Source organism: Neomonachus schauinslandi, chromosome 13 (genome assembly GCF_002201575.2).
Source record: "Neomonachus schauinslandi chromosome 13, ASM220157v2, whole genome shotgun sequence".
NCBI lineage: Eukaryota > Metazoa > Chordata > Mammalia > Carnivora > Phocidae > Neomonachus > Neomonachus schauinslandi.
Window position 1 is genome coordinate 27,454,586 of NC_058415.1, and position 27,325 is coordinate 27,481,910.

Below are 27,325 nucleotides of genomic sequence, written 5' to 3' on the forward strand. Positions count from 1 at the left end.
CATTGATGAACCTACGTTGACACATCATTATCACCCAAAGTCCATGGTTTACATTGGATTCACTCTTGGTGTTGTACATTCTATCGATTTGGACAAATGCATAATGACATGTATCCACCATGATAGTATCATATAAAACAGTTTTACTGCCCTAAAAATCTTCTGTGTTGTGCCTATTCCTCTCTTCCATACGTCTGTCCCTGGTAACTACTGACCTTTTTACTGTCTTCATAGTTTTACCATTTCCAAAATGCCATATAGTTGGAATCATAGAGTATGTAGCCTTTTCAGATTGGCTTCTTTCACTCAGTAATAATATGCTTTTAAGGTTCTTCCATGCCTTTTCATGGCTTGTTTATTTATTTTTTTTTAGCAATGAGTAATATTCCATTGTCCAGATATACCACAGTTTATTTTTCCATTCACCTACTATAAAACATCTTAGTTGCTTCCAAGTTTTGGAAATCATGAATAAACCTACTGTAAACATCCATGTGTAAGCTTTTATGTGTGGACATAAAATTTTGACTTCTTTGAGTAAATACCAAAGAACATGATTGCTGGATCATACGATAAGAGCATGTTTAGCTTTGTAAGTAACTGTCTTCCAAAATGGCTGTAGCATTTTTGCATTCCCAGCAGCAATGGATGAGAGTTTCTGTTGCTCTACATGTTCACCAGCATTTGGTGTTGTCAGTGTTCTGGGTTTTGGCCATCCTAATAGGTGTTGTAGTGCTATCTCATGGTTAATTTGCATTTCTCTGATGACATATGATGTGGAACATGTTTTCATATACTTCCTTGCCATATGTGTATCTTCTCTGGTGAGGTGTCATTTAAGTTCTTTGGCTCATTTTTAAATGGGTTGTTTATTTACTTATTGTTGGGTTTTAAGAGTTCTTTGTGTATTTTGAATAGTAGTTCTTTATCAGATGTATCTTTTGCAAATGTTTTCTTCTAGTCTGTGGATTGTCTTTATTCTCTTGGCTATGTTTTTTTGCAGAGCAGAACTTTTTAATTTTAATGAAGTTTAGCTTATCAATTATTTCTTTCATGGATCATGACTTACTACCTTTCAAATTTCAATAGAATGTGAAGTTATGTTCCTCTTTCTATCCTCCCTTTACCCAGATAATTTTTGGTATTTATTTTTAATTTAATTAAATTATGGTCAAAGACAATGTTTTGTATAACTGGTACACTTTTATCTATATTGAGACTTTGTTTACAGCCCACGATATGGTCTATCTTGGTTATTGTTTCCTGAACATTTGAAAGAACGTATTTTCTACTATTGTTGAGTGGAGTGTTCTATAAATATCAAATAGAGTAAGTTAGTAGAGAGTGTTGTTCAAGTCTTCATATTATTACTGATACTCTATCTACTCACTCAATCAGTTAGTGAAAGAGCTATCCCCAATTATAATTGTGGATTTATCTATTTCTACTTGCAGTTTTGGTTAGTGTTATGATATATCTTTTTCCATCCATTTTCCTTTAACCAATGTATCTTTGTATTCACATAAATAAGATACATGTATTGTATTGTATATAATACTATATGTTGAATGCAACATATATCTTGGGTCTTGCCTTTTTAGCCAATCTGACAATCTTTGCTTTTTTTTATTATTATTATGTTAAGTTAGCCACTGTATAATACATCATTAGTTTTTGATGCAGTGTTCAATGATTCATTAGTTGCATATAACACCCAGTGCTCATCACAACACATGCCCTCCTCAATACCCATCACCCTGTTACCCCCTCCCCCCACACCCTTCCCCTTTGAAACCCTCAGCTTGTTCCCCATGGTCCATAGTCTTTCATGGTTCATCTTCCTCTCTGATTTCTCCCCCTTCAGATTTCCCTCCCTTCCCCTATGGCCCTCCGTGCTATTGCTTATGTTCCACATATGAGTGAAACCATATGATAATTGTCTTTCTCTGCTTGACTTACTTCACTTAGCATAATCCTCTCCAGTTCCATCCATGTCAATGCAAATGGTGGGAATTCATCCTTTCTGATGGCTGAATAAAATTCCATTGTATATATGTACCACATCTTCTTTATCCATTCATTTGCTGAAGGGCATCTCGGCTCCTTCCACAGGTTGGCTATCATGGACATTGCTGTTATGAACATTGGGGTGCATGTGCCCCTTCTTTTCACTACATCTGTATCTTTGGGGTAAATACCTAGTAGTGCAATTGCTGGGTCGTGAACAGACAGTTCTCCAAAGAAGACATACGAATGGCTAACAGACACATGAAAAAATGCTCAACATCACTAGCCATCAGGGAAATACAAATCAAAACCACAATGAGATACCATTTTACACCAGTTAGAATGGCAAAACAAGAAAAACAAGAAACAAGAAATGTTGGCGAAGATGTGAGAAAGGGGAACTGTCATACACTGTTGGTGGGAATACAAGCTGGTATAGCCACTCTGGAAAACAGTATGGAGGTTCCTCAATCTTTGCTTTTTAATCAGGGTATTGATACCATTTACATTCTATGTGGTTATTACTGTGGGTTAAGTTTAAATCTACCATTTTGCAATTTGATTTTTAATTTTCCTATTCTTTGTTCCCCCTTTCCTTGTTTTTGCCTCTTTTTTGTTGAGTATTTTATTATTCTATTTCATCTGTTTTCAGTGGCTTATTAGTTATTGTTCTGCTTTTTTAGTAGTTGCTTTCAGGTTTGTAATATGCATTTCTAAGTCATCACAGTCTACCTTGTACTGATGTTATATGATGTTGTATATATTTAAGAACTCTATCATAGTAGACTTTTACTTCTCCACTCCCAGTAACTGTGCTTTGGTTGTCATATATTTTACTTCTACTTATCTTATAAACCTTGTATGACTTTGCAGTTGTTTTTATTTAAAGAATGATATTTTAATGAGATTTGAATAATAAGAAAAGATATTGTATTGTATACTTATCCACATAGTTGTAATCTGGTGCTCTTCATTCCTTTGTGTAAATCTATATTTCCATCCAGCATCATTGCCTTTTGCCTGAAAGTGCTGCTTTTGGATTATTTGTATATTTGAAAAAGGCTTTATTTTCTTCATTTTAGAAAATATTTTTGTTAGGTATAGAATTCTATGTTGACAATTTTTTATTTCATTACTTTAAAGATGTTCCACTGTCTTTTTGAATGCATTATTTCCAATGAAAATCTTTTAAGAATTTTTCTTTTCACTGATTTTATGAGTGATTTTATCATGACATGCCCTGGTGTGGTTTTCTTCATGTTTCTTTTGCTTGAGGTTCATTGAGATTCTTCGATCTGTGGGTTTATAGTTTTTTATTTATTTGGAGAAATTTTATTTCTTCAAAAATCCTCTCCATCCCTCTCCTTCGGAAACTTCAATTATGTGTATATTAGGCCACTTGCTGTGATCTCACACCCTACTGATGCTTTATTTTTTTGTTTCTTTATTTTGTTTTGCTTGAAGTCATTTTTTTCCTTCTTGTTTTACTTTATATATTATCTCTTGCTATGTTTTCAAGTTTACCTATGTTTTCTTTTACGATGTATAATCTTTTGATTGATTTTTTTTTCTCATTATGGTTCACATTTTTCTTGTCTCTTTGCGTGCCTGGTAATTTTTTTATTGGATGCCAGACATAATAAATTTTACCTTTGTGGGTGCTGGATATTTTTGCATTCCTTTAAATATTCTTGATATTTTTTCTGGGATGTTGTTGAGATATTTGGAGGCAGTTGATCCTTTTGGGTCTTGATTTTAAGATTTGTTAGGGGGAGAAGAGCACTATTTCGTCTAGTGCTAACTACCCCCCACTTCTGAATATCCTACCCAACACTAGATGAATTGTGATGTTTTCCTGCTGGGAGTGGCAGCAGGCACCACTTCCAGTCTTGTGTGGGTGCAAGGCACTGTCCCCTCTGAGTCTTTTGGGAGAGTCTTTCCTCAACTGTGAGTAGTTTTCACACATTACATGCACTGCTCGCTAGTCTGTTGAATACATAAGGGGAAACTTCTACCAATCTCTGGAGGAGTTCCTCTTTCTGTGTAGCCACCCTCTCTGGTATGCTGTCCAATAAACTCCAGCCACATTGGTCTTTCCAGATTTTTAGCCTTGACTCCCCAACTTGGGGGCGGGGGGGTCTCCTGAGTTCTCCATCCCCATGCTATGGACAGAAATCTCTTACAAGGCAGAAATCCTAGACCTCATCTGATCCCCACCCTATCCCCTCTCTCAGGGATTGCTGTCTTTTGTTGCTCAAATCCAATGTGTTGAAAGCCATTGTTTTGTATATTTTGTATATTTTTTCTGTTGTATTTGTTTGTGGTTGCATAGATCCTATTTCTGCTACTCCATTTTAATTGAGAGTAGAAGTCCAATCCTCTGTTCTTTTTTTTTAAATGAACTTTTTGTTCAATCTCACCGGAGGTTTGTCAATTTTGTTAGTGTTTTCAAAGAACCCACGTTTGTCTTTTTCACATTTCCTTATGGCATAGTTGTTTATTCACACATTTGTTATTTATGTGTTGGTTTTCCATGTTATCAAATTTTACTCATTTTCATTGTCTCCTGTTTGTTTGGACCAGTAGCTTTATGTCCATAAAGCATAAGCTGGAGAGACTCACCACCCATATTAGCCCCTGGGCAGAATGTTCACACAGCAGACAGGGGTATCCCATCTTGAGTAACTCAGGTGGTTTTTGTCTGGCATTCAGGATAAGAAGGCTCTTCTACAAGCCTGGAGAAATTTCTTGTAGAGCAATAAAGTTCAGTATCATAATGCTAATCAAGCATTATCATTCCTGCAGAAGTCAAGAAACATGAAAACTCCACATATTAACTTCTTTAATCTTCAAAGGGCCTACTCACGTGGCAAGGGACTGGGGGGTAGCAAGGTGTTTCTGGCAATGGGTCATGGTCAGTCACAGGGAAATGGAGTCCAGGGCTGGATTCAGCTTAGACTCAAGTTTGGGAGCTGGTGCTTTTACAAATCCTCCAACACTTAAATGAATAAGACTAGATTTGTGGCAGAGCAGGAAATAAAATCAATACTGGGAATAGAAAGGAAGTATTGGTCTATCGCTTTCTCTGTGATTTTCTAATAATTTCATTATACTTGCAGATTAGTGAAACACAGTAAAACACTCTAAGGAAAACATTTCTGTTGTTTATGTTGGTACTGTGTGCATTTAGTACACTGTGTCTATGGTAATAGATGCTCACTTTGTATCAAGGAATGTGCTAAGTATTTTTTATATATTGTCCCACTGAAGACCTATAACAACCCCACAACATAGGCAAGGTCATCATCCTTATTTTATAGAAGAGGCAATTAATGCTTAAAGTAACTTCAGGATCAGTTCCCATGGACCCAGTAGAGCCAGGATTTGAACCAGGGAAGTTGGGATCCACTATGTCTGGATACACTGTACTCGCTGTGATTCACCACATGTGAATCACAGATGTAGATGTTGTCAGCTAGGGAGAGCGCCCTGTTTCCAGCCGTATTATTTGCAAGTAAACCTGCATCACCTTTGTAGTAGTGTTTTTGAGAGAAAAAATATATAAGCCAACAGAAAGCTAACAGCTTCTCTTATCACACTGAAAAATTATCTGTTCTCTCAATTAAAAGATATAAACTTAATCAATAATGGCATATGACATATATATGACCTATATATACATATATAGTATAGAAATATAATACAATACAAATACACTTATTGTACAGAAAAATAGTTGAGATAATATGTATATATATACATATATCTCCATAGATTTTCAACTGTTTTGTCTCATAAATTTATCAGTGTTCAAACAATATTAAAGTTAATATTTACAAAGCCCAACAGCTTCTCTCTATATGTATATATACACATACATGCACAGACACAAACACATATGTACATATATACAAATATGTTCCGATTCACTGGGAAGTGAAAGTCCTGTTCAATTTTGTGTTGATCTTGTCAGTGTATATGTACATGGCTGCTCTCAGTGGGGGAGACTTTCAATTCCAAAGAGGCTTCCTCCACACACCTTCTTTCTGTGTCTCCCAGAACAAAGCTAATTCTCTCTTTGAGTACACTGCTTGCATTTCTAAAGCAGATCTTTCATGCTCAGGGTACCCGCTGAGCACATGTCTCCTTTTCTAGAGTTAAGTAAGGTCCAGGAACTTTGTGTGGAGTTCCCATGGCTGCCTGAATGTGGGAGCTGCTCAGCAGATATGCTGATATGTGTCTGAATGTTTTATTCAACGTGAAGCCTCTTCTAGTCAATAAGAAACAATTTTTGCTCACTATTGACTCCCCTTTATTTGTTTGTTTGTTTTCTCAAGTTTCTATTTAAATTCTAGTTAGTTAACATATAGCATAGTATTGGTTTCAGGAGTAGAATTTAGTGATTCATCACTTACATATAACACCCAGTGCTCATCACAACAGGTGCCCTCCTTAATGCCCATCCCCCATCTAGTCCATCCCCTATCCACCTCCCTTGACTTCCTTGTGCTAATACATCTCAGTCTTTATAGAATGAGGGGTAAGTGTGGAAATTGGTGAGTTCAATCTCTATCTTTACTTTTGGCAAGTTTAAATTTAGTTTCAGGCAAGTTGGTTCAATGTATGATTTTGCCCAGGGTGAGAGGCTAACAGAGTGAAAAGAATGTCATTTTTCAGTGGACAGAAATAGAGGTAAATCAATCTGGTGCCCACATGCTCTGTGAATGTTGGCAGCCAGCCAGAGTTCAGGTCTCAATTAAACAGATTAGGCCAAAGAAAGCACAAATGCAAACCCAGGCAAATTACCAAAAATTGCTATTATTCCAGCATTCCAACACACTGGATTTCTGAATATAAACTCTCCCCCCAAATATTATAGGTTAAGACTGGGATAGCAAATCCCCTGGCCAACTCCAAATCTATCTGCTTGACTTTTAGAGATGCAAGCCCCCATCTGAGGCTTATCTTCATGTACCAGGCAGGAGGGCCCCTGGGCCTGTGTGCGTGTGTGTGTGTGTGTGTGTATTTGAGCACACACACTGTACACTGCAGATTCATCACGTCAAAGGCAGCACTTGCTCTGCAGGCCTTGTTAGAATAACCACATCACACAGTGGTTTTTTTCTAAATAAACAGATGAGGAGAGCTGGCCAACAAGACCCTTATAGGATACTCCAGGCCAAATTCAATCAGCAGCCCCTGAATGCAGATAGGCAGCTTGGCTTGGGGGACAGTATCATCCATCCTGTGCACAGACTCCATAATTGCCTCTCATTCCTGACTCTTGTGAAATAATGATCCTCTCCCCCCATGGTTTGCAGAACACATGGGGAGGAAATAGCTGATCTGAGCTAACTGGTCCAGGAATTCTAACCAGATGATAGAAAAATGTTTTGTCAAAGTTAGAGTTCTTTGAATTTTTAGAGCCCCATATAATCTAATAAACAGCCTTTTCAAGATAGAGTCCAATATGGGGCCAGCAAGACTATCTGCCATTATTCCAATATGATTTTGCCAATTCTTTTATTTCAACTTATCCAGAGAAGAATCCAAAATATAACATTCCTTCTTAGTCCCCCTCCGACGTTCTTTTTGGCAAGAGTATAAAAGACTTTTCCCCCTTACGCAAAACAGAAAATGACACAATTGAAGAAAAAAAGTTTTGTAGAACTACACTGTGTTTGCAACTTTATTAAATAAGCCAAAAAAAAAAAAGTAATTTTAAGAAGTCTGTTAAACCACCATTGCTTTACAAAGGTATTGGCTAGTTGTCTAGCTGAGTGATTAAGGGGCATCTTTGATTTGTTTTTATGTTGTTTGTTTTCAGCTTTTGTCCAACAACAAGCAGCCACTTCCATCTGGGAAGTCTGTAAAAGCACCAGGACTCCTCAGAGACCCATGCTTTTGGCCAAGACTTTGCCGGAGGAGGACGTTTTCCTGGTTGAAAACTCAGGACTTTACTCTGAACACTACCCTTGGGATCTCAGCGGGACGGTGATTGATTTTCCTGCTTCCTGGAGAATATGGTCTACAGGAGTAAAGGCAGAGTTCGCCCTTTTCGGAAAATCCTTCCTCCTGATCCCCTGACAATTGCCTACCCAGATATCCAGGTCAAGCCTGCTGGTGACAAAGCTCTTTCTCTTATTGCAACTAGTTGAGAGAAGAAAGTGATTTTACAATAAGAACTAATTCACAGCAAGGTAAGAATGACATAACTATTTTAAGAGATACCACTTCCAGAAGTTTGTTCATACTTTAAGAATAGGGGCATTTTTTTCTTTGAGCATTTCATTTGTGTTTTTTGAGTATTATATATTGTGTCCCTGGGTGTCATACCCTAGGTCCCAATTTTAGATTTACAGTATGTTATCACCATAACATTAAACCAAAGGGATAAATCTAAGTTTCTAAGGACTGTGATAGACAAAGAAGACATCTCCAAATCCCTAGGTCATGCCATGCTGGAAACTGATTACTCTTCTTGCTCTCTCAGTATTCCTATATCTAAACCAGGACTGAGGGCTGAAAGCCATCCTAAGATTTCTTTGAAGGATACTTTCTTTGCATGGGAGATAGAGCAGAGCAGTCCAGTATAGGAGGGCATGTTCTATAGAGTAAAATGAACAAGTGCATAATATAACCCATTCTTTTCTCTGCTGGGTCAAAAGTCTGCTTTCTTCAACAGTTTCTACCATTTGCACCTCTATTTATGAAATGATACAGAAGAGATGAATACAGAAGAGGTACAATGAGACACCTATTAGCACAGGAAGAAGCTTTCTGAGGACTCTTACAGCTCATGTGGATACAGAGCTGCCAAAGACAAAAGTTAAGGTCAGGGTAAAATGAGCTCCTGAAAACCTAAAGGCATTGGACTAGATAGCACAGATTAAGGGTTAAAACCTTAGAGATCCAAATGGTTTTTCTAGTGGAAAATTCACTGATTTTGATCCAAGACGGGAAGTGGGACAGAGACAGCAGCCACCAAGCAGATGAAAACTTAAACATCTGAAAGGGGAAAGTCAATGTGCCCCAGGTGCCAAAAGCATAAACATTTCAAAAAAACTCCTAGAAGTTTGAAGAAGTTCATGTGTGTCAGTAGAAGAGTGCCCTTCCTCCATCTTTCTCTGGAGGGTCAGGAAAACCCAGGGCCATCTTGGTTGGACTCTGTTGGGAGGGAAAGAGAGGTGCCAGAATGCAAGAGAAGAGTGATGTCTCCAGGAATAATTTTCAAGAACATCTTAGGATAATGGGAGCAATATCTTCAATGGGGACCAAAGATGGGGGACAAATAGCCCTGAGAACGAAGATTTATATTATTCATTTAGGGTAAAAAAATATGACTTGGGATTCCCAAACTTGTTCCCAACTATTTCAAAATACTTCAAAAACTCCTGATGTTGTCTATTGCTATTGTGCAAATTCAAGTTTCCTTCGAGGTTATTGATGCATCACATACCATGACATCTGTGCTCTTTCATTCCCGAGATAATTCCTTCTCTCAAAGGAAGGAAGTCACTGATGGAAATCCTTTTAACTTTGTTGGGTAGCAAATGTGTATTTATTCCCTCCGAAAGAATTGGTCTAAAGCAGTATTTCTTGAAGGAAGTCTATGAAGAGCAAATATAGATTAAAACTTGATTTTTTTTTTCAATGATCTAGAAAGATGATGGGATGTCATTGTCCTGCAAAGGTCCTGTCTCTCCTGGGAGCTGTGAAATCCCTCTCTCTCTCTCAGTCCATCTGGTGTTTGCATTAAACATTCGTGTAGTTTTCTACATCCACAACCAAGTCTTCCCCCACACTCCTTCATGCCAGGAACTCCATCCCAGCCATGCTTTGTCTTGAACTTCCACTCCTTCCCTTGTGTATTTCTTGAAGCACCATGATTTCCCTGAACAAGAAAACAAACTTTTTTTCTCACTCTCTTTTCTCTTCTATAGAACATGTAGTCATGACATCAACCATTTTATGTAAGCTGTATACATTCTTTATTTGTATATTTATTCATGGGTATGGTTGCTGTTTGCATGAATGATTTAATGTTCTCTGTAGAATGATTCTCTTCTTTTTTAAAAAAAAGATTTTATTTATTTATTTGAGAGAGAGAGAGAGAGAGAACAAGCAGAGGAGGCTGCAGCGGGAGAGGAAGAAGCAGACTCCCCCCTTGACTGGGGAGCCCGACATGGGGCTCAATCCCAGGATCCTGGGATCATGACCTGAGCTGAAGGCAGATGTTCAACCGACTGAGCCACCCCGGCGCCCCTAAAATTATTCTCTTCTATTTGTGTCAATAATGCCCACGTTCAGTTGCAACCTATCTAAAGGTAGAAAATATATTCTTTAGCAGCAGTTTTCAAAAAACGGGCATCTATAAGTGTGCCCTAAGATGCAGAAGGAAATATTGGTGCTTGTGTATTCATATGCATGTACAAAAATGTATCCATATATTTTTTATACATACATGTAAATAGATATGGATATATATGTCTATTTTAATATCCTTTTTTAATTTTATACACATTTCAAACACATTCAAGCTTTCAGTGATTTTTGTAAGTATTATTTGCTTATGTTGAAAATATTTTTTTCTGCTGGGAGTACATGATCACACAGTAAAGACACTACTTATACCATCATGAAAAAGCAGTGTTTAAGCACCATTTGATAATAAAGCAATGGTGCTGACAATGATATTCACTCAAGGCCTGCTTTTTGGTGTTTTTAAAAATTACTAATTATAATATGGTCTTTAATACTGTTTTTTAAATAAGGAAAACAATTTGCCATACCCCCCTTTCAGCAATCTGCTTTGAATCATTTCAGATAAGTAAAGACGGAGAACAGAAGTGATCGGTTGCCGCTGCAGTGTGCTAAAAACTGGGAGTCAGTGATATTTACAAGGCAGATGGGAAAAGCATCCATCTTTATTTCCAGTGATATGATCACTCGCTGCATGGTCAGATTGTCAGGTATATGGTGTGGCAACAACCTCTCTGATATTCCTGCTGCAAATATCCAATGATATGTTTGGAGCAAACAAGGCTGTATTTAGATTGCTTGATGGTTGGGATTGAACCCAATGCCAAGGGTGCTGTTAGCACCATCCTGACCCAAACACCTCATTTGGACATGCCTCAACAGAAACCTAGTGTGTCTCACAGATTAGCGGGTGGGGGTTGTCAACAGAAAGTGTGACATGACATTAGGGGAAGGCAAGAGTGCAGTTGCATGGCCCCAGCAACACCACCAGGAAGGGAACTTCCTTTACTTCTGAGCCCTCTTTCAGAGAAACTTTTACCAGAATGGCAGTGACCATGATGGTGAGACTTGCACTTTCTGCAGTGGTGGGTGTTGTAGACCACCATACTTTCTTGCTTGATTGGAGTGTCTGCAATGTCTCTCTGCAGTGTCTCCTGCACTGCACTGTCTTGGCTCCAGGCTTCCTGAATTTGGCCCCAACAAAGGCAGCAGTCCCCAGAAAGGACCCCTTGACTGATGGTTAAAAGTCCTGGTTTTCTCTCCATAAAGGGATGATAAATAAAGGGGACTGACCTCTTGGTCATGTCAAGAAGGTTTGGAGGTCCCTGGGTAGAGAAGACAACCTCTTGAAAATTGGCATGGACGATTGGAGTCACCATCCACACACAGAAAAAAGACAGAAAAGAAATAACGTCAAAATATTAACGATATAGCAAGATTATAAGTGATGTCATTTTTTTCTTTGTAAACTGAAAGTACAAATTCCCTACAACAAGCATGTATTTTTTTTAAACCAAGAAAAATATACAGTGTTAAAATATGCACCCCAAACCTGATCACAGTAAAATACTTCTAAAAAAAGTATGCACTCACGTACACAAACGCTAAACGGATCAGAGATGCCAGAAATCATAAATGGTAATTGTATTCAAATTTAAAATGTGAACAATTACTATCTCATTTTTGGATATTCGCAGAAATAGCAGGACTGAATTACATTTGTGGATGAGAGAATACAGCTTTGTTTTCTCTGTGTTAACTGGTTTCTGCCTCTCAAACTAATACTACATTTCCAGAGAATCTGCTTCTCCATTTGTCCTGCTTTTCATTTTTCCATGGTTGCAATCCTGTAATTATGGGAAAAAAGTTTTTCCCGGAGGAGCAGCTCTGAGATTAGTCAACTGGGAGCCGATCTGAGTATTCCCAATTGGTGCTAATAATCTTTGCAGTTTTCGGGACAGATTCAGCTCTGCTCTGAGACTGAAAACAACTGGAAAATGCATGACTTGAGTTGGACAGCATTTGAATCCACTGCTAAATAGTACTTAATGCTTATTTAAATTTTTTTTGCAATTTATTTTTTGTCTTTAAATAACGGCCACAGTAATTAAAAGCAGTTATGAATTACTGAAGTGTAATTCAAAATACCGAAGTCTAAAGAGCCAGGGGATTGCTTGAATAAACAAATGCCAAAGTTCAGGAGAGGGTCAGAAAGTTGCATGTTGTCTTTACTTTTGAAGAGTGCTGTCTTTCAATTGAACACATTTGTCCTTAAACTGAATGCAACCTGAAAAGACAAAATGTTCCTCAAATTAGCTCTTCTTGTACCTCGTGATTTTACTTAAGAAAATATGAAATCTCCATTTTGCTGAATTCTTTTTAGCACTAACCTATGCTCAGGTTCAATATTTAATAAACATGATCTTTGTTATTGGCCAATTTATTCATCCATCCATCCATCCATCCATCCATCCATGTCCTCTGGATTACACCAGAGAATAAAACAAACAAAAAAATCTCTGTTCATGTGGAGCTTAAATTCTAGTGGGTGGAGAATAAACATAATAAATAAGTAAAATATACAGTGTGTTAGATCCTATGGAACAAATAGAGCAGGATGGGGGAGATCAGGAGAAGGCAGACTGTAATTTTAGATGGGGAGCAGGGGTCCTGGGACATTCTCATTGAGAAAGTGACTCAGGTAAAGACTTAGGAAAATGGGTTAGTTAAGAAAAGGGAGTGACCCAAGCAGACAGGAAAAATGGTTCGAGAGTCCTGAGGAGGGAGGGAGAAAGGGAGAAGTTGGGTGGTCAATGAACAGTCAAGCAGCTGGGGGGGTGGTGGTGTGCAGAAGATGGGGTCAGACAGATCAAGGTTGGGGGATTACATGGGACTTCCTAGGCCACTGTGGAGATCTTGACTTTTACTCTAAGTGAAATGGGAGCCATCAAAGGATTTTAAAGGAAGGACTGGCATGACCTGTCCTCAAAGGCTCACCTTGGCTGCTGGTTGAAACTAGATTGTGGCAGGCAAGGGAAGGAGCAGGAAGATAGTGTTCGAAGCAATGGCAGTGATTCTGATGTAGATGCGTAGACCAGAGTGGTGGCGGGGAAAGTGCAGGGCAGTGGTCAGACTAAGTCCAGCTAAAGGTGGATGGATCGGAGGTCGGTGCAAGATGAAGAGAGGAGCCAGAGGTGAGGCAATTGGAGGGTTTTGGGACTGAGCAATGGGAAGGGTGGAGTTGCCATTCCCTGACTTTGTGTTTCTTTGTTTTTAGGACTCAGTGGGAAACTTCTGGAAGATGAGGACTGGTGTCCTGGGTTCTGTACACCTCACAGGATGTCACAGAAACATCATAAAAATTAAATTAATAAAATAAAATAAAAATGAATACAATGAATTTGAACGTTCCCTTCATTTGGCCTTTTCTGGCCCATGGGGGAACATCCCAACTTCCACGTTGGGGCCGCCCAGCCATTGATGGCTCTCCTTTCCCCGCTGATGTGGCTCCCACCTTTCTCCAGGATAGTCTCAGTATTGACCTTTGGGCAGCCACAGGAATGGGTTTCTGCTTCTCTCTTCAGGGCATTATTTTACCCTCTGGGCTTCACATGGATTCAGGCACTTTCTCAAATGTGTACAAGTGTGGGGGGAGGAGAGGGGAAAGAGGGAGGCCATGAGTTCACATCCCTGTTCTAACTATCTTGTTCTCTTACGCTACAAATGATGAAGACTTTATCTAGAAGGACATAGAGAAAACATTTTTGGAGCTTTTTACAGGGGCCAGGCCAGTAACATAAATGTGTGACCCTGGCCAGGTATAAACCATAGGGAGTAAGTGGTGCTGGTACAGCCAACAGAAAAGTCCCAGGCAATTGCTGGCTTTATGGAAATGTAGGCACAATAAACCAAACCAATCATGGGTTGCGCCATCAGAGCAATCCCATTAGGACCCACATTTGGTCCTTTGAAGACTGCTCCTGCTAACTCTCTTGTCCCTCCCACAGCCCTCTGTAAGCCATCCACCATTGGTGGTCCTCACAGCCCACCACCCATATGTCCCAGCTCTTGCTATGCCCTACCCCACACAGAAGTACCCAGTTCTAGATGCTTTCCTCCCTCTGAGTCTTGTCAGCGTTGCTGCTGTGAATGCTGCAGGTATCTGTCTATTGATGGAAAATACCTCACATGTTTTACATTTCAATATTTACTTACAAAAATGTACCAATGTACGCTCCCTGCAGCAGGCCGAAAGGGGGTCTTCTGTATGTCAACACATGAGATTAACAATGTTATTCAGTTATGGAATGAATAAGGCAGGGGATAAAAGGTTCAGCATCGGGAATTTGCTCAGTCCATGGTATTGGAATAGTGTTGCATGGTGAAAATAAATAAATAAATAAAAATTAAAAATAAAAACAAATGAAAAACCATAATCTTTTTTTTTAAAGATTTTATTTATTTATTTGAGAGAGAGAGAGAATGAGAGACAGAGAGCATGAGAGGGAGGAGGGTCAGAGGGAGAAGCAGACTCCCCGCTGAGCAGGGAGCCCGATGCGGGACTCGATCCCGGGACTCCAGGATCATGACCTGAGCCGAAGGCAGTCGCCCAACCAACTGAGCCACCCAGGCGCCCAAAACCATAATCTTTTTAATGTTTGCCAATCAGGTGGGCACAAACAGTATCACATTCTTCTTGTAATATGCATTTTCCTAACTACCGATGAAGTTGAATTATCTTTTCAAGTGTTCGTTGGCCATTTGTACTTCATCCGGTGGGTCAGCTACTCATACTTTTTGATTCTTCTTCTCTCCGGTGGTCTGGTTGCCTTTTGTTTAATGGTTATGTATTTTGCAGATATTTTCTGCTAAGCTGTATTTGGTTTTTTGTTTCTGTGTTTTAATGTTGTCAGTGATGTTTTTCATTGGGAAGGAAATTTTCCTTTTAATGTCATTCAATCTGATTTTATTTTCCCTCTGGTTCTGGGTTTTGTATCTTCCTTGGGAAAATGTCTCCACATCAAGATTGTAAGGAATCTCCTTTACTTTCTTTTAATAAATTCTTAATTTTGGTATTTACATTTAGCCCTTTCTTTTGTCTGAAAATTATTTTTAATATAGTGCGAGGCATGAAAGTAATTATTTCCTTCAAATGAATAGGCAGCGTTATTTTCTAAAAACAACCCATTGGTTCCCACTAATTTAAAATGCCTTCATTTTAGGGCACCTGGGTGGCTCAGTTGGTTAAGCGACTGCCTTCGGCTCAGGTTGTGATCCTAGAGTCCCTGGATTGAGTCCCACATCGGGCTGCCTGCTGAGCGGGGGGGGGGTCTGCTTCTCCCTCTGACCCTCTTCCCTCTTGTGCTCTCTGTCTCTCATTCTCTCTCTCAAATAAATAAATAAAATCTTTTAAAAAAATAAATAAAATAGAATGCCTTCATTTTATATTAAACTCTAGTCACTTAATTCAGTAGCAACATGTATTAACTCTGCTACCCACAGATCTTTGTGAGCCTCAGAGTGGCAAAAACCCACTTGGGGTTCCTGCACTCCATCAGCAGTAAGCTTGATTAAATATCATTAGTTAGACCTTATCGTATTTAAATGTAATGGCTCATTAGCTTTCTAGGAATATTTAATATCTATTCATGTAGTTCCAACTACAGATTGTCCCTAACTTAGGATATTTCCACTTATGAATTTTTTACTTTATGATGGTGCAAAAGCGACCTGCATTCAGTAGAAACTGTATGTTGAATTTTGAATTTTGATCTTTTCTGAGTTAGTGATATGTGGTTCAATCCTCTCTCATGGGGCTGGGCAGCGGCAGCAGCCCCAGTGTCCAGTCAGCCAATGATCACCTGGGGAAACAACGGATACACTCACAACAGTTCTGTCCCCAATACAGCCATTCTGTTTTTCACGTTCAATACAGTATCCAATAAATAACATGAGGTATTCCTCATGTTATTATCAAATAGGCTTTGTGTTAGATGATTTTGCCCCACTGGAGGCTAATATAAGTGCTCTGAGTACATTTAAGGTAGGCTGGGCTAAGCTATGATATTCAGTGGGTTAGGTGTATTAGATGAATTTTCTACTTAAAATACGTGATATTCTCAACTTATGGTGAGTTTATTGGGATGTAACCTCATTGTAAGTTGAGGAAGATCTGTATGCAAATGATTTTATATCTTAACAGATATTTTATCATACGATAAGAGCAAAAAAGGGTAATCTATAAGAAGCTCCCCAGCTGCACCTGTCCTCATTATAATCCAGCCTTAGGTTGTCTTTACTCATGGAAAGATTTGTCCATCTGTTGGTGGCATGGGCAAGCACACAAGTCAGGAGCTACCTGTCTTACCCATAAGGGAAACACATCAGTCTCCTTTCTTTTTCCTTGCCCCCCAACCTATTCAGGAGGAATTAGAGAAAAGGAGAGAGGGGGCATTGCCCTATGGCTACACATGGCCACAAACATGGTCACTTCCCACTTTCCAAACACTACCTTCCCACCTTTCCCTGGTGGCATCCAAGTAGGACTGGTATCATGGTAGACCCAGGAGAAGAGGGAATGAATATTTCACTGACTTAAAGAATATCTGATGAAAATATAATTATTCTCTTAGTACATAGGAAGATAAAAACTGTATCTAGATAAATACATCTTAAAATTTTGATCTGAACTTGATATGCATCAGTATATTACCCCTTTTGTTATGCGTGCATCAGGGGAACCACAGCAGATTTTGTATTTCAAAAGTGCCTTTTCTTCAGGGCTATTCCTTATAAACTATACCCCTATTTAAGCCAAAGTAATCCAAGGGAAGCTTTGGGATGTAAATGAAGACTAGGAAGGAGACACACTATCTGGAGCAACATAATGTTTATAATCTTGAGAGGTTCAGTCTTCAGTTTTTGCAGGATCTTGTTGCCTTTGGATACTCCACCTATGGCTACTCTGCAAAATGCCTCTGCAACTGGATTCATCAGTGGAATCCAACTAAACAGAGAATGGCTGAAGAAAATGCAACAGAGGCCACACACAGAGGATGGCACTTCAAATAAGGAATAAAGTCCAAGGATAGGGAGAGGCACTGTCAACTGCTGGCCTGGAAATGGTGAGGGCCACCAGTCAAAGACTAAGGTCCTTTGCTTCACAGTTGAACTTAAAAATTTTAACCGGCTGGCACTGACCCTCAGAAAAGGAAGCCAACCATAAGCTGGTCACCCTACTTGCCAAAACTTGGGAGGGTCTTGGGCCACAGGGTTTGTGTGTCAGGGCAAGCCTCTGTGGGGCTCAGTGACTATTCTGTATCTACCATTATGTCAGTATTTCAGTATTGAACCAAGAGTACGGCATTACCACTTGTGTGTATGTGCATGTGTGCACACAGGTGCCAGTTGACTGTGAGGCCTGCCATAGTTGTGGCAAGAATCAGGAAGGAGGTGATGGGACTAGAGAAAGACGTCCAGACCTCTGTCGCCTGTGGACTTCCTCTGAGAAGAAAAGATTACATGAACCTGAAATAACAGACCAACTGCACATTCACTGAGGATCTGTGTGTTGGCCACATTAGGGAAGAGGGGGCCCATATTTGTAGGGACCACCCGTTGGCCTCTGTGAGAGCTAGAGTTACCCAAGCTCTGTTGAAAAGCAGAATCTGGAGTTGGAGTGCTGATCCAACTTTCACAGTTTTGCTCATTTCTAGAATTGACCTCTGACAGGCCCCCCTCACTCGCCCCTTACAAATAGCTCTGATAACAACTTCTGTTTGGATGACACTTTAAATTTTGTGAGGTGCCTTCAGAGGCCATTTTTAATTCTGTGAAGTAATCTGTATGATCCCCAGGTTGTAGATGGGCAAATTACTATGATGGTGGTGACTTGCCCAGTGAAATGGATTTTAAACTAAATCCAAACCCCCTCCTGTGCTCTTTTACCATAATACAAATTGCATCACAAATTTTTAGTTGGGAATCATCTAAAATTTAAAAATCTAAAAACATTTTTAAACATCATGTAAAGAGTGAGAGAATAGCCATAAGCAATTGCAGAAACAAGTTGCTTCCTTCACATCAAGGGGTCTGTTGTACTTCTTCTTCCTGCCAGGGCACAAAGACCCCACACTGGGGAGGGGAAGGGGCTCATGCAAGTCAGTGTAAATCCCAGGGTCTTTTATAGAAGGACAAAAACTAGAGAAATCACATGTGGCTCCCAAAACAAACTTCAGAAAACGATGCTCGAACATGATTAAAAAAAAAAAATCACCAAAATGTATTGACAATCTGTGATTCTGAAGTAAGGATTTTTAAAGTATATTCAGCACACTAATTTTCTCTGGGAATGTGTTAGCCCTTGTCAGTTTCTGTATGTCAACAGTGCTTTTCCTTTGGGTCATTCCTTGTAAATTATTGACCCCTCTAAGGGTTTAAACTAAATGTGTTCATTCGAATTATTTACATAAAAATCTTCATAATCCCATAGAAAAACAAATCTTTATTTCAAAAATAGATTTTCACGTTTAAAAAATAGCACTTGGCTTTTGGGAAGGAAGTTTAAGTACTGGGAAAGGTATGTTAAGAACTAAATTATCAGAGGGAAAATTGAGGGAAATACTAAATTGATGGTGAGTGTATTTCAAAGGGCTTTGGGCTGAGAGTTCATCTCTTCATGACTTTCTCCCTTCGTCCTTCACTCTGTGAGAACTATGAACTGTGAACTATTTGTCACCAACCATGTCCATGTGTCTTTTCTCATTAAAAGATAAGATTTCCAATTCATTAAAGGCATTAACACTATAGTAAAATTTCCAGTGTTTACAAAGCCATTCAATACTCTCCCTTATGCTTTAGAGATCAATATGCTCTCCTAATTTATGTTTATTTTATTCTGAGGGATGAGTTTGAGCTTTTAAAATGTGAAGACTCCATAACCATTTTTTTGAAAAGTTCATGGGCACTGATGACTTTATCTTTTCACCCACTTCACTATCCCTGTCCTTTTTCAAGCATTGTTTTAATTTGATAGCCCTACATACTTCCACTTCACCCATTTGCTGTGCCCTCAAGGTGCCCCCAAGTAGAAGGGTAATAGATGAATTTACTGCTTTTTCTTCTGAGCATGTGAGCTCTATCCTCTGAGCGTGGAGGCTTGTGTTCTGTAGGCCTCTTGCCCTTATTGTCATGGGGTTTTACAGAGACACCCCCACCCCGAAAAATTATTTCAAACCCCCTTACGCCCAAAAGACCCAGATTATAGAACAATATAATGGCTGAGAGAGAGGAAAGGACAGAAAGAAAACATTTAGTGGGTCTCTAAAACTTTAGTTTTTAAGCCCAAATAGTTTCTTGAAAGGCACTTTTGGGTAGGAGGGCCCACTCTTTCTTTCTTTTCTTTTCTTTCTTTCTTTCTTTCTTTCTTTCTTTCTTTCTTTCTTTCTTTCTTTCTTTCTTTCTTTCTTTCTTTCTTCTTTCTCTCTCTCTCTCTTTCTCTTTTTTAAATTTTTTTAGTTTCTTTCCAAGTCCTACTTCTGTGGCTGCTACTGGATCTTCAATTCCTCAGCACAAAAGAAGGCACCGAAGTTTCCAAGGTTTTTTAGAGAACAAAAGGGAGCCTGCCTCACATTGATAAATTACTTGTGTTAGCACCTGTAAGTCTGTTTCGCATTTCACTTCAACCTTTATTCACTGTTGATAACAGCAATGGATAATCAATCCTGACAGCATGTTGTGCTTTTACAGTATCCAGCAGGAAAGCCCAGCTAATTTTGAATGTATGATTTTTTTCAAGTACCAAATTTATATTTAGTCCAGCCTCTGATAAACCTACTTATTTAGCAGTTGCTAATCATCGAGGCATTTACTGCTTTTCTCCCATGATTTGAGCAAGATGGAATTTATTTTCTAAAAAATAACTTCTGCTGAGCTGGGAGGTCATCATTGTTTCTTTGTGGACTGTCCTTATGGAGGTGTTTTTTACTGAACTGCTCTAAAGGAAAGGAAAAAAAAAAAAAGGCCGTTGGAATAGCAAACAAAAGCCCCTGTGCTGGAGCCTTTCAGGAAGGCAGCTCCAGTGGTGTCTAGTTTCAGGCCAGAATACTAAGGTCATAATTTCAGGCCATCGATGGCTCTCCCAGATGTCTTTGGTCAAGTTAATCACAGTTTGCCTGAAGGTTGAGTTTTCAGGTAATCCATCCTGGTGTAATTGTAAATCGAGAGCTCCTTCTAGCTGAAGGTTGAGAGTTTCAGCCCAGACTGAGACAAGGGACCGTTGACACAGGGCCCCCAACCTGTATCTTTTTAGTTTTGCCACTGAAGCCAATTCAATGACTCTTTCACAAATGCTGAAAAGAGCTCAAGAAGTTCCATACCAAGCAAGCACATGAATTTATAGCCTTTTGCATCAGCGGGAGGACGTCAAATGTTCTGAGGACAGTCAGAACTGCCCTGGGTCCTCCACTGGCTGAAGGTTTGCATTTGAGTTGATGCCACAGGGTGAGTCCTCAGCCAGGCCTGACAGGGTGCAGAGGGCATGAGCCAGGCTCTTGCTGCCGGAGAAGCAAAAAGCACATTGTCCTGTTTCTTTCTCCCCCCTCCCACTGCCCCTCAGTCTGTGCCACTTTTCTCCAGCCTGAAGTTAATCTTTTCCCTGATTCGCAATTAATTCTATTTAGATTGGAAAACCCAATACTGAAGAAATAAGCTCTAATCTGCACTAGAATGTTTCTATCCCTGCTGCCACAGAATATATACAAAAATATGACACACACACACACATCCTGTTGCACATTCATTATTTTCATCATTTCATTTAGTCCTCCACTAATTCTGTGACTTGGGTACTACTGTTATCCCTTTTTTACAGATGAGGAAATACAAGGGTGAAATAAAACATTGTCGTTGGCCTTCTAGATTGCATGAACCAGGCGGGATTTGGACCCCCATCTGGTTGTCTTTAGAGAGCACATGCTTCACAGAACCTCCATGTGTGGGTCCCATGGCAAGGACCTGATATTTTTATTTTTCCCATCACCCATTCTGACCTCCCTCCATGGCACACCCGCTGGGGGGGGGGGGGTGCCGCTGGGAAGTGCTCACACAATGGTGTATCTCCTGGAATTCTGGCCCATTTTGGCACGAGCTGGGAGGTGCTACTTGGTTTCTGTCTCAACCTGAACTTTCCAGTATTTTCCATCTTTTGCAGCAAGGGCAAAGTAGAGTGGTCAGGGGAAAAAAATAAGAACCTGGCTTTCCTTTTACACCTGCTATCCCAAAGATAGTTCTAGCTGTGTGTGAAAAAAAACTCAAAACCCATGTTTTTGAGGTCTCACAACCATGTCACTCTCTGTTCAGAAGGATGCAGCAGTGGTATTCACAACACAACAAGATATCAGAATTGAGGCAGTCATCTTTATAAGTCTCTCAGTACATGAAAAGCAAATATATGTTTCCTGCATTTTATCCAAGAATATCTGCAACTGTGGAACTCCAGCTAAACTTCAAATTCGACTCTCAGCCCTTTTTGTAACTTACTTTTCTTCTTGCTTCTTCTCTGGTCTTCTCTGGTCTAAAAATTGTTTTAAAAAAACAATTTGTAAAGGGAATTCCTCTCTCCATCTGATCTCTTCCCTGGAACAGGAAGCATGTCTCCTCAGCTTCCTTCTGTGGTCTCTTCTGTAACAGTCACATCAGCCTACTGCGGGGGGGGTTTACTACTAATTACCTTGGAGGAAGCACCGAGGCAGGACAGCACTTTTCCTCCTGCCCCTGGCCTGGCCAACCATCATTAGTTGTTCTCAGAACTCTGTGTCGCTGAGCCTCACCAGATGGCCCCTACACCTGACCAGTCTGGATGCACAAATGGAGTTTTCATTGCACACCTAGGATGGCACAAACAACAAAGGCATGGCAGTCAGAGTTATCTTTTTAAAGTGAATATGCCTATCATTGTTGTCTCTGTCACAGTTCTTCTCTCTGAGTCTCCTGTTTAAATTCCCTCTGTGTGTATTTGGGGTCAGAGGACTATGAAAGGCCATGCTTATGAGATGTCATGGATAGCATAGAGAACTGACCAAGCCACCACTGGGAATAAAGGAACCCCCATTCTTAGTTCCTGGTCTTTTTTTGTTTAAGTATCTCCCATTTTGGTGGAAAAACAGTTGAAAAAATACCCCAGTAAGAGACAATTTGTTTTCTATTTAGAAGAAAAAATACCCCAGTAAGAGACAATTTGTTTTCTATTTAGAAGCAGGAGCTTCCTTTGAACTAGAAAGGTACTTCCCTAAAATAGTTATTCCTGATTCAGGGCTCCTTTGCTGCTTATGCAATCAGGAGCACTTTAACTGGATACTTTCTTGATCACATGCTCTGGATGCAGGTCAATGGAGGGAAACATCTCCTCATGTTCTTTGTACAAAGGTAAGGACAGCCCAGCTGTTTCCCATTTCTGATGCAGGGGTTCTATCCTCAAGAGTCACAGCTTGAATGGAGAATAAGTGATGAGCTAAATGGAAGAGTGTCTCATATGTGTCTCTTTATAGAATGTTTCACTCATCTCCTCTTCTTAGTTCTCCACAAAACAATACTTATCCTTTCTTAATATAAACACTCAACAAACTAGGAAGAAAAGGGACTTTCTAAAGCTAATAAAGGCCATCTGTGAACAAACCCACGATCAATGCTTTCTACCTAAGATGAGGAACAAGACGGACTTCTTCTCTTGCTCTTCCATTCAGGATTGTACTGGAAATTCTATCCAGAGTTGTTAGGCAAAAAAAAGAAATAGAAATAAAAAGACATCCAGACTGGAATGGAAGAACTAAAAACTGTATTATGAGATGACATAATCTTGTATATAGAAAATCCTAAGGGATCCGCTAAAAAAGTTATCAGAACCCATGAATGACTTTGACAAGATTGCAGTATACAAGATTAATATACAAAAATCAATTATATTCTATACACTAACAATGAATGATACAAAAATGAAATTAAGAAAATAATTTCATTCACAATAGCCTCAAAAAGAATAAAATACCTAAGAATCAATTTAACCAAGGAGGGGAAAGATTTGTACACTGAAAATCACAAAATATTATTGAAAGAATAAACCCTAAATAAATGCAAAACCTTGTCTGTTCATGGATCAAAGGACTTAATGCTGTTAAGATGGCAATGCTCCTTATGTTGATCTATAGATCCAATGAGATCTCTATCAAAATCCCAGCTGCTTTTTTTTTTTTTTTTTTTGCAGAAATTGAGAAGCTGATCCTAAAATTCATATGGAAATTACCTGGAGTTAACCCACTCAAGGTTAAAGGCACAGTTCACCAAAAGACTGTCCTCATTTCAGGCACCAGCCAGATGTCCAGGGATTCCCAAGAGAATTCTCACTCTGACCAGCTGGTTACAGATTCAGGGCTTCCCATGTCCATTTTCAAGTTTAATAATTTACAAGAATGATTCACCAGAACTCATGAAAGTGTTATACAAAGGACCAAAGTTTAATTGTAGCAACAGGTTACAAATTAGAACCAACCAGAGGGAGAAACACATCAGATAAAATCTGGGAGGGTTCCAAATACAAAGTTCCACTCTGTCCTCAGGGATGTAGCACCCTCCTAGCATCAAAATGTGATCATATTCAAAGAGTACTGCCAACCGGGGAAGCTCATCAAGTTTCAATATCCAGAGTTTTTGCTGAGGTTTCATTACATAGGCGTAATTGATTGAATCATTAGCTATGTGGTTAAATTCAATCTCCAACTCCCCTGCCCTTCCCTGAGGTTGGGCTGATATGTGGCTCAAATCTCCGACACTGTAATCACATGGTTGGTTTCTCTGGAATGACCAAACCCCATCTTGAATCATCTCCTAACAGCATAAACTATGTAGGGGACCACCATGAGTCACATCATTAGCATAAACTATCAGGTGTGGTCCAAGGGACCCAACATGAATAACAAAGACACTCCTTTCACTCAGGACATTCCAAGGGTTCAGAGATTACCTCCCAGAAACTGGGGACAAAGGCCAGCCAAATTTTTTATTAAACAAAACTGGAAAGGGACCCAGAAAAGCTCAAACAGTGTTGAAAAAAAAAAAAAAAAACAAAGTTAGAGGACTCAAAATTCCTGACTTCAAAACTTACTTCAAAACCATAGCAATCAAGATAATGTACTGGCATAGGAATAGAGATATAGTTCAATGGAATAAAACTGAGAATCCAGAAATAAACCCTCATATTTATGGTGAATTGACTGTCTACAAGGATATCAAGACAATTCAATGGGGAATGAAAAGTCTTTTCAAGAAGTGGTGCTGGGAAAATTGGATATCCACATGCAAAAGAATGTTGATGTACCCCGACCTCACACCATATAAAAAGTTATCTCAAATGTATTGAAACCTAAATATAAAAGCTAAAACTTTAAAACTCTTAGGAAAAAAATAGGAATAGTCATTACTTTACATTAGACAATAGTTTCTTATATATGACTCAGAAGGACAAGTGTGATGAAAAAATTGATAAAATGGATTTAGTCAAAATCAAAAACTTTTAATGCTGCAAACAATAGCATCAAGAAAGTGAAAATATAGTCCATAAGATGGAGAAAATATTTGCAAATCATATATCTGATAAGGTACTTGAATGTATAATATATAAGTTCATACAACCCAACAATAAAAAGGCAACCCAATTTAAAAATAAGTGAAAAATTTGAATAGACATTTATTGAAAGAGTGTACACAACAAGCACATGAAAAGGTGTTCAATACCCTCAGCCATTAGGGAAGCACCAGTCAAAACTCTATATAACTATATATAATCTCACACTCATGAAGATGGCTAAAATAAAAGGGTAAGTAATTACACATGCTGATGATGATGTGGAGAAATTTGAGCCCTCATACATTTCTAGTGGGGTTGTAAAATGGTGCAGCTACTTTAGAAAACTTTAGGAGTTTCTCAAAATGTTAAACGTAGAATTACCTCATGACCCAGCAATTCCACTCCTTGGTATATTTCCAAGAGAACTGAAGCATATGTTCACACAAAAACTTGTAAATGACCTTTCATAGCAGCATTGTTCACAATAGCCAAAAGTGGAAATAATCCAAATGTCCATGACCTAAGGAATGGGATAAACGAAATGTGGCAATCCATATGATAGAATATTATTCAGCCATGAAAAAGAAATGAAGTATTGATACATGCTATGACATAATTGGACCCTAAACATGTTATGCTAAGTGAAATAAACCAGATAAAAAAGGTCACATGTTGTATGATGACATTTACATGAAATATCCAGAATATGAAAATCCATAGAGACAGAAAGTAGATTAGTGGATTATGGAGTGACCACTAAAGGATATGGGGTTTCTTTTTGGATAATAAAGATGTTCCACAAGAAGATACTGGTGATTGTTGCACAGTTCAGTAAACATATTAAACACCCTTGTACGGTACACTTTAAAACGGTGAATTTTACGACATCTATCTATCCATCTATCTTTTATATATAAATGTATTAATATTACTGTTAATTAATAAATATATTAATATTATACATAATATATAAGTGCATTTTCATCTCAATAAAGATAGCATTAAAGAAACCAATAATTGCTTCCTAAGGCAATCTTATGTCTTGACTGAGGACATCAACATTGTTTTCTCAAGAAGAAACAGTTAGGGGCATAGTTAGAGAGTGAGCAGTCTTATAATTCTCTTAGATTTTCAGGTAGGAAAAAATAAAGGTAGAACAAACACTTCCCTCTTATTTCATAGATCTTGACATATATCAAACTGCCTCCTATTGATGGCTTTAATGCACATCATTTCCTTTCCTTTCCCCCCTGCTATAGGAAGTTAGAGCATTTTATAATACATCTGTGTAAATTAAAATTAAATCATTATACATAAATAAAGATTAAAATAACATAGCAGGTATATTTGACCATTACAATAAACTTCATTTGAAGTAACTTTCTAAGTAGTATTCTGAGTCTTTAAGAAAAGAAGAGTCACACATTCTATAATAAAGCTGTGGTGGCGAGTGGCCTTGGTTCACTGCCGTTGGGCAACTTCCTCTGACTAGAAATAGATCCTTACTGTATTTCTCCAGTCCAGCTCTTCAAATACTAGAGAAAAGCAATATCCAGTTGCATTTCATGTCCTCCCACAGGAGAAAGTTTGGGGAATTAAACATAATTCAGCAAGTTGACATTTAAGGATGAGACTTAATTCAAGTGAGCTGGGAGTGGCCTTACGATTTAAGGTGTGAGGTGTGACAGGGTGGAAAGACACAGAAGGTCGGGGCTGGAGTGGGAGCATTCAGACTCTCTGGATCTGCTCCCTTCATATCCCAGCAAAAGGACAGGATTATACAGATAATTCTGACATCTTTTCTACCTCTGAAGCCTATGAGTTAAGTCCACTGTGTCACTATAGCAGAAGGGCAGGGACAGCACATCTAATGGGTCTACCAGTAGTGACAGCAGGCTTTTCTATGAGAGGGTGTTCATTTTAGTTTCTGTAGCGATAGGTGTAGTAATGATATTTACATGAGCAAATAGAAACATGACCTATGTTGTACAATAATCATCACTAAATCCGTCTTTGATCAATTCACACCATAGCTAACTCATACACTACAATGATAAACATACCGCCATGTGTTTAGAAATAAATGTTTTGCTTCTCTGGGATGTCATCATGCTTTGGAGTACTTTTGTATAGAGGGCAGTGGGAAAGCCCAGTGGGGGAGGTAAGTGTGATATTTTGGGGGATGCTGTTCTGGATCCCCCTCTCCCAGAGTTTCCAACAGTGACTATGATACTATGGAATGACTTACCAGCCTCTGGGCTTTGAAAGGGCAAACATTGATTGAATCATTAGCTATGTGGTTAAACATTTTTGAAAAGTTTCAGACATACAAGAGGTATAAAAAATAACATAATGATTCCTCTCTTACTAACCATCCACATTCAGAAATAAGACATTACATTTGTAGATGAGACTCCCATGGCCCCTTCTCAGTGGCAT